This window comes from Panicum virgatum, chromosome 2K, assembly GCF_016808335.1.
Source record: "Panicum virgatum strain AP13 chromosome 2K, P.virgatum_v5, whole genome shotgun sequence".
NCBI classification, from domain to species: Eukaryota; Viridiplantae; Streptophyta; class Magnoliopsida; order Poales; family Poaceae; genus Panicum; species Panicum virgatum.
Window position 1 is genome coordinate 26,400,471 of NC_053137.1, and position 6,000 is coordinate 26,406,470.

Genomic DNA, 6,000 nt, shown 5'->3' on the forward strand with positions numbered 1-6,000 from the left:
CAGTTTCGTAAGGCAACCAAATAGTCCCGAATGCACACAAATAGTACGAAACGCACCAAAACGTCAGTTTAGGGCCCAATGGGGTGGATTGGTTGCGTTCGTTGCGAAAAATTCCGACTCGACTTCATGGCACAAACTTTTGCACTAGTTCGGCCCTTTTTGCATCGAGTTTCGTACGACAACCAAACGTCCCGAATGCACCAAAATAGTACGAAACAGACCAAAATGTCAGTTTAGGATCCAATGGGGTGGATCGGGTGCGTTCGTTGCTAAAAATTCCGACGCGACTTCGTGGCACGAACTTTTGCACTAGTTCGTCCCATTTTGCATCGGGTTTCGTAAGGAAACCAAATGGTCCTGAATGCACCCAAATAGTACGAAACGCACCAAAACGTCAGTTTAGGGTCCAATGGGGTGGGCAGGGTGCGTTCGTTGCGAAAAATTCCGACGCGACTTCATGGCACGAACTTTTGCACTAGTTCGGCCCGATTTGCATCGAGTTTCGTAAGGCAACCAAATGGTCCCGAATGCACACAAATAGTATGAAACGCACCAAAATGTCAGTTTAGGGCCCAATGGGGTGGATTGGTTGCGTTCGTTGCGAAAAATTCCGACGCGACTTCGTGGCACGAACTTTTGCACTAGTTCGGCCCTTTTTGCATCGAGTTTCGTACGACAACCAAACGTCCCGAATGCACCAAAATAGTACGAAACATACCAAAATGTCAGTTTAGGATCCAATGGGGTGGATCGGGTGCGTTCGTTGCTAAAAATTCCGACGCGACTTCGTGGCACGAACTTTTGCAATAGTTCGTCCCATTTTGCATCGGGTTTCGTAAGGAAACCAAATGGTCCTGAATGCACCCAAATAGTACGAAACACACCAAAACGTCAGTTTAGGGTCCAATGGGGTGGACAGGGTGCGTTCGTTGCGAAAAATTCTGACGCGACTTCGTGGCACGAACTTTTGCACTAGTTTGGCCCGTTTTGCACCGAGTTTCGTAAGGGAACGAAACAGTCCCGAATGCACCCAAATAGTACGAAACGCACCAACATATCAGTTTAGGGTCCAATGGGCTGGATCGGGTGCATTCGTTGCGGAAAATTCCGATGCGACTTTGTGGCACGAACTTTTGCACTTGTTCGGTTGTTTTGCACCGAGTTTCGTAAGGCAACCAAATGGTCCCGAATGCACACAAATAGTACGAAACGCACCAAAATGTCAGTTTAGGGTCCAATGGGGTGGATCGGGTGTGTTCATTGCGAAAAATTCCGACGCGACTTCATGGCACGAACTTTTGCACTAATCGGCCCTTTTTGCACCGAGTTTCGTACGACAACCAAACATCCCGAATGCACCCAAATAGTATGGAACCCATCAAAACGTCAGTTTAGGGTCCAATGGGGTGGATCGGTTGCGTTCGTTGTGAAAAATTCCGACGCGACTTCGTGGCACGAACTTTTGCACTAGTTCGGCTGTTTTGCACCGAGTTTCGTAAGGCAACCGAATGGTCCCGAATGCACACAACTAGTACGAAACGATCCAAAACGTTAGTTTAGGGTCCAATGGGGTGGATCGGGTGCGTTAGTTGCAAAAAATTCTGACGCGACTTCGTGGCACGAACTTTTGCACTAGTTCGGCCCTTTTTGCTCCGAGTTTCGCACGACAACCAAACGTCCCGAATGCACACAAATCGTACGAAACCCATCAAAATGTCAGTTTAGGGTCCAATGGGGTGGATCGGGTGCGTTCATTGCGAAAAATTCCGACGCGACTTCGTGGCACGAACTTTTGCACTAGTTCGGCCCGTTTTGCATCGAGTTTCGTAAGGCAACCAAATAGTCCCAAATGCACACAAATAGTACGAAACGCACCAAAACGTCAGTTTAGGGCCCAATGGGGTGGATTGGTTGCGCTCGTTGTGAAAAATTCCGACGCGACTTCGTGGCACGAACTTTTGCACTAGTTCGGCCCTTTTTGCATCGAGTTTCGTACGACAACCAAATGTCCCGAATGCACCAAAATAGTACGAAATAGACCAAAATGTCAGTTTAGGATCCAATGGGGTGGATCGGGTGCGTTCGTTGCTAAAAATTCCGACGCGACTTCGTGGCACGAACTTTTGCAATAGTTCGTCCCATTTTGCATCGGGTTTCGTAAGGAAACCAAATGGTCCTGAATGCACCCAAATAGGACAAAACGCACCAAAACGTCAGTTTAGGGTCCAATGGGGTGGACAGGGTGCGTTCGTTGCGAAAAATTCCGACGCGACATCGTGGCACGAACTTTTGCACTAGTTCGGCCCGTTTTGCACCGAGTTTCGTAAGGGAACGAAATAGTCCCGAATGCACCCAAATAGTACGAAACACACAAACATGTCAGTTTAGTGTCAATGGGCTGGATCGGGTGTGTTTGTTGCGGAAAATTCCGACGCGACTTCGTGGCACGAACTTTTGCACTAGTTCGTCTTGTTTTGCATCGAGTTTCATAAGGAAACCAAATGGTCCCGAATGCACACAAATAGTACGAAACTCACCAAAACGTCAGTTTATGGTCCAATGGGATGAATCGGGTGCGTTCGTTGCGAAAAAATCCGACGCGACTTCGTGGCACGAACTTTTACACTAGTCGGCCCTTTTTGCACCGAGTTTCGTACGACAACCAAACGTCTCGAATGCACCCAAATAGTACGAAACCCATCAAAACGTCAGTTTAGGGTCTAATGGGGCGGATCGGGTGCGTTCGTTGCGAAAAATTCCGACGCGACTTCGTGGCACGAACTTTTGCACTAGTTCGGCCTGTTTTGCACCGAGTTTCGTAAGGCAACCAAATGGTCCCAAATGCACACAAATAGTACGAAATGAACCAAAACGTTAGTTTAGGGTCCAATGGGGTGGATCGGGTGCGTTCGTTGCGAAAAATTCCGACGCGGCTTCGTGGCACGAACTTTTGCACTAGTTCGGCCCGTTTTGCACCGAGTTTCGTAAGGCAACCAAATGGCCCCGAATGCACACAAATAGTACGAAACGCACCAAAACGTCAGTTTAAGGCCCCATGGGGTGGATTGGGTGCCTTCGTTGCGAAAAATTCCGACGCGACTTCGTGGCACGAACTTTTGCACTAGTTCGGCCCTTTTTGCACCGAGTTTCGTACGACAACCAAACGTCCCGAATGCGCCGAAATAGTACGAAACAGACCAAAATGTCAGTTTAGGGTCCAATTTGGTGGATCGGGTGTGTTCGTTGCGAAAAATTCCGACACGACTTCGTGGCACGAACTTTTGCACTAGTTCAGACCGTTTTGCACAGAGTTTCGTAAGGGAACGAAACAGTCCTGAATGTACATAAATAGTACGAAACACACAAACATGTCAGTTTAGGGTCCAATGGGCTGGATCGGGTGTGTTCGTTGCGGAAAATTCCGACGCGACTTCGTGGCACGAACTTTTGCACTAGTTCGGCTTGTTTTGCATCGAGTTTCATAAGGAAACCAAATGGTCCCGAATGCACACAAATAGTAAGAAACGAAACAAAACGTCAATTTAGGGTCCAATGGGGTGGATCGGGTGCGTTCGTTGCGAAAAATTCCGACGCGACTTCGTGGCACGAACTTTTGCACTAGTTCGGCCCTTTTTGCACCGAGTTTCGTACGACAACCAAACGTCCCGAAAGCACCCAAATAGTACAAAACAGACCAAAATGTCAGTTTAGGGTCCAATGGGGTGGATCGGGTGTGTTCGTTGCCAAAAATTCCGACGCGACTTCGTGGCACGAACTTTTGCAATAGTTCGTCCCATTTTGCATCGGGTTTCGTAAGGCAACAAAATGGTCCTGAATGCACCCAAATAGTACGAAACGCACCAAAACATCAGTTTAGGGTCCAATGGGGTGGACAGGGTGCGTTCGTTGCGGAAAATTCCGACGCGACTTTGTGGCACGAACTTTTGCACTAGTTCGGCTGTTTTGCACCGAGTTTCGTAAGGCAACCGAATGGTCCCGAATGCACACAAATAGTACAAAACGAAACAAAACGTCAGTTTAGGGTCCAATGGGGTGGATCGGGTGCGTTTATTGCGAAAAATTCCGACGCGACTTCATGGCACGAACTTTTGCACTAGTCGGCCCTTTTTGCACCGAGTTTCGTACAACAACCAAATGTCCAGAATGCACCCAAATAGTACGGAACCCATCAAAACGTCAGTTTAGGGTCCAATGGGGTGGATCGGGTGCGTTCGTTGTGAAAAATTCCGATGCGACTTCGTGGCACGAACTTTTGCACTAGTTCGGCTGTTTTGCACCGAGTTTCGTAAGGCAACCGAATGGTCCCGAATGCACACAAATAGTACAAAACGATCCAAAACGTTAGTTTAGGGTCCAATGGGGTGGATCGGGTGCGTTAGTTGCAAAAAAATCCGACGTGACTTCGTGGCACGAACTTTTGCACTAGTTCGGCCCTTTTTGCTCCGAGTTTTGTACGACAACCAAACGTCCCGAATGCACCCAAATCGTACGAAACCCATCAAAATGTCAGTTTAGGGTCCAATGGGGTGGATCGGGTGCATTCATTGCGAAAAATTCCGACGCGACTTCGTGGCACGAACTTTTGCACTAGTTCGGCCCGTTTTGCATCCAGTTTCGTAAGGCAACCAAATAGTCCCGAATGCACACAAATAGTACGAAACGCACCAAAACGTCAGTTTAGGGCCCAATGGGGTGGATTGGTTGCGTTCGTTGCGAAAAATTCCGACTCGACTTCATGGCACAAACTTTTGCACTAGTTCGGCCCTTTTTGCATCGAGTTTCGTACGACAACCAAACGTCCCGAATGCACCAAAATAGTACGAAACAGACCAAAATGTCAGTTTAGGATCCAATGGGGTGGATCGGGTGCGTTCGTTGCTAAAAATTCCGACGCGACTTCGTGGCACGAACTTTTGCACTAGTTCGTCCCATTTTGCATCGGGTTTCGTAAGGAAACCAAATGGTCCTGAATGCACCCAAATAGTACGAAACGCACCAAAACGTCAGTTTAGGGTCCAATGGGGTGGGCAGGGTGCGTTCGTTGCGAAAAATTCCGACGCGACTTCGTGGCACGAACTTTTGCACTAGTTCGGCCCGATTTGCATCGAGTTTCGTAAGGCAACCAAATGGTCCTGAATGCACACAAATAGTACGAAACGCACCAAAACGTCAGTTTAGGGCCCAATGGGGTGGATTGGTTGCGTTCGTTGCGAAAAATTCCGACGCGACTTCGAGGCACGAACTTTTGCACTAGTTCGGCCCTTTTTGCATCGAGTTTCGTACGACAACCAAACATCCCGAATGCACCAAAATAGTACGAAACATACCAAAATGTCAGTTTAGGATCCAATGGGGTGGATCGGGTGCGTTCGTTGCTAAAAATTCCGACGCGACTTCGTGGCACGAACTTTTGCAATAGTTCGTCCCATTTTGCATCGGGTTTCGTAAGGAAACCAAATGGTCCTGAATGCACCCAAATAGTACGAAACACACCAAAACGTCAGTTTAGGGTCCAATGGGGTGGACAGGGTGCGTTCGTTGCGAAAAATTCTGACGCGACTTCGTGGCACGAACTTTTGCACTAGTTTGGCCCGTTTTGCACCGAGTTTCGTAAGGGAACGAAACAGTCCCGAATGCACCCAAATAGTACGAAACACACCAACATATCAGTTTAGGGTCCAATGGGCTGGATCGGGTGCGTTCGTTGCGGAAAATTCCGATGCGACTTTGTGGCACGAACTTTTGCACTTGTTCGGTTGTTTTGCACCGAGTTTCGTAAGGCAACCAAATGGTCCCGAATGCACACAAATAGTACGAAACGCACCAAAATGTCAGTTTAGGGTCCAATGGGGTGGATCGGGTGTGTTCATTGCGAAAAATTCCGACGCGACTTCATGGCACGAACTTTTGCACTAATCGGCCCTTTTTGCACAGAGTTTCGTACGACAACCAAACATCCCGAATGCACCCAAATAGTAT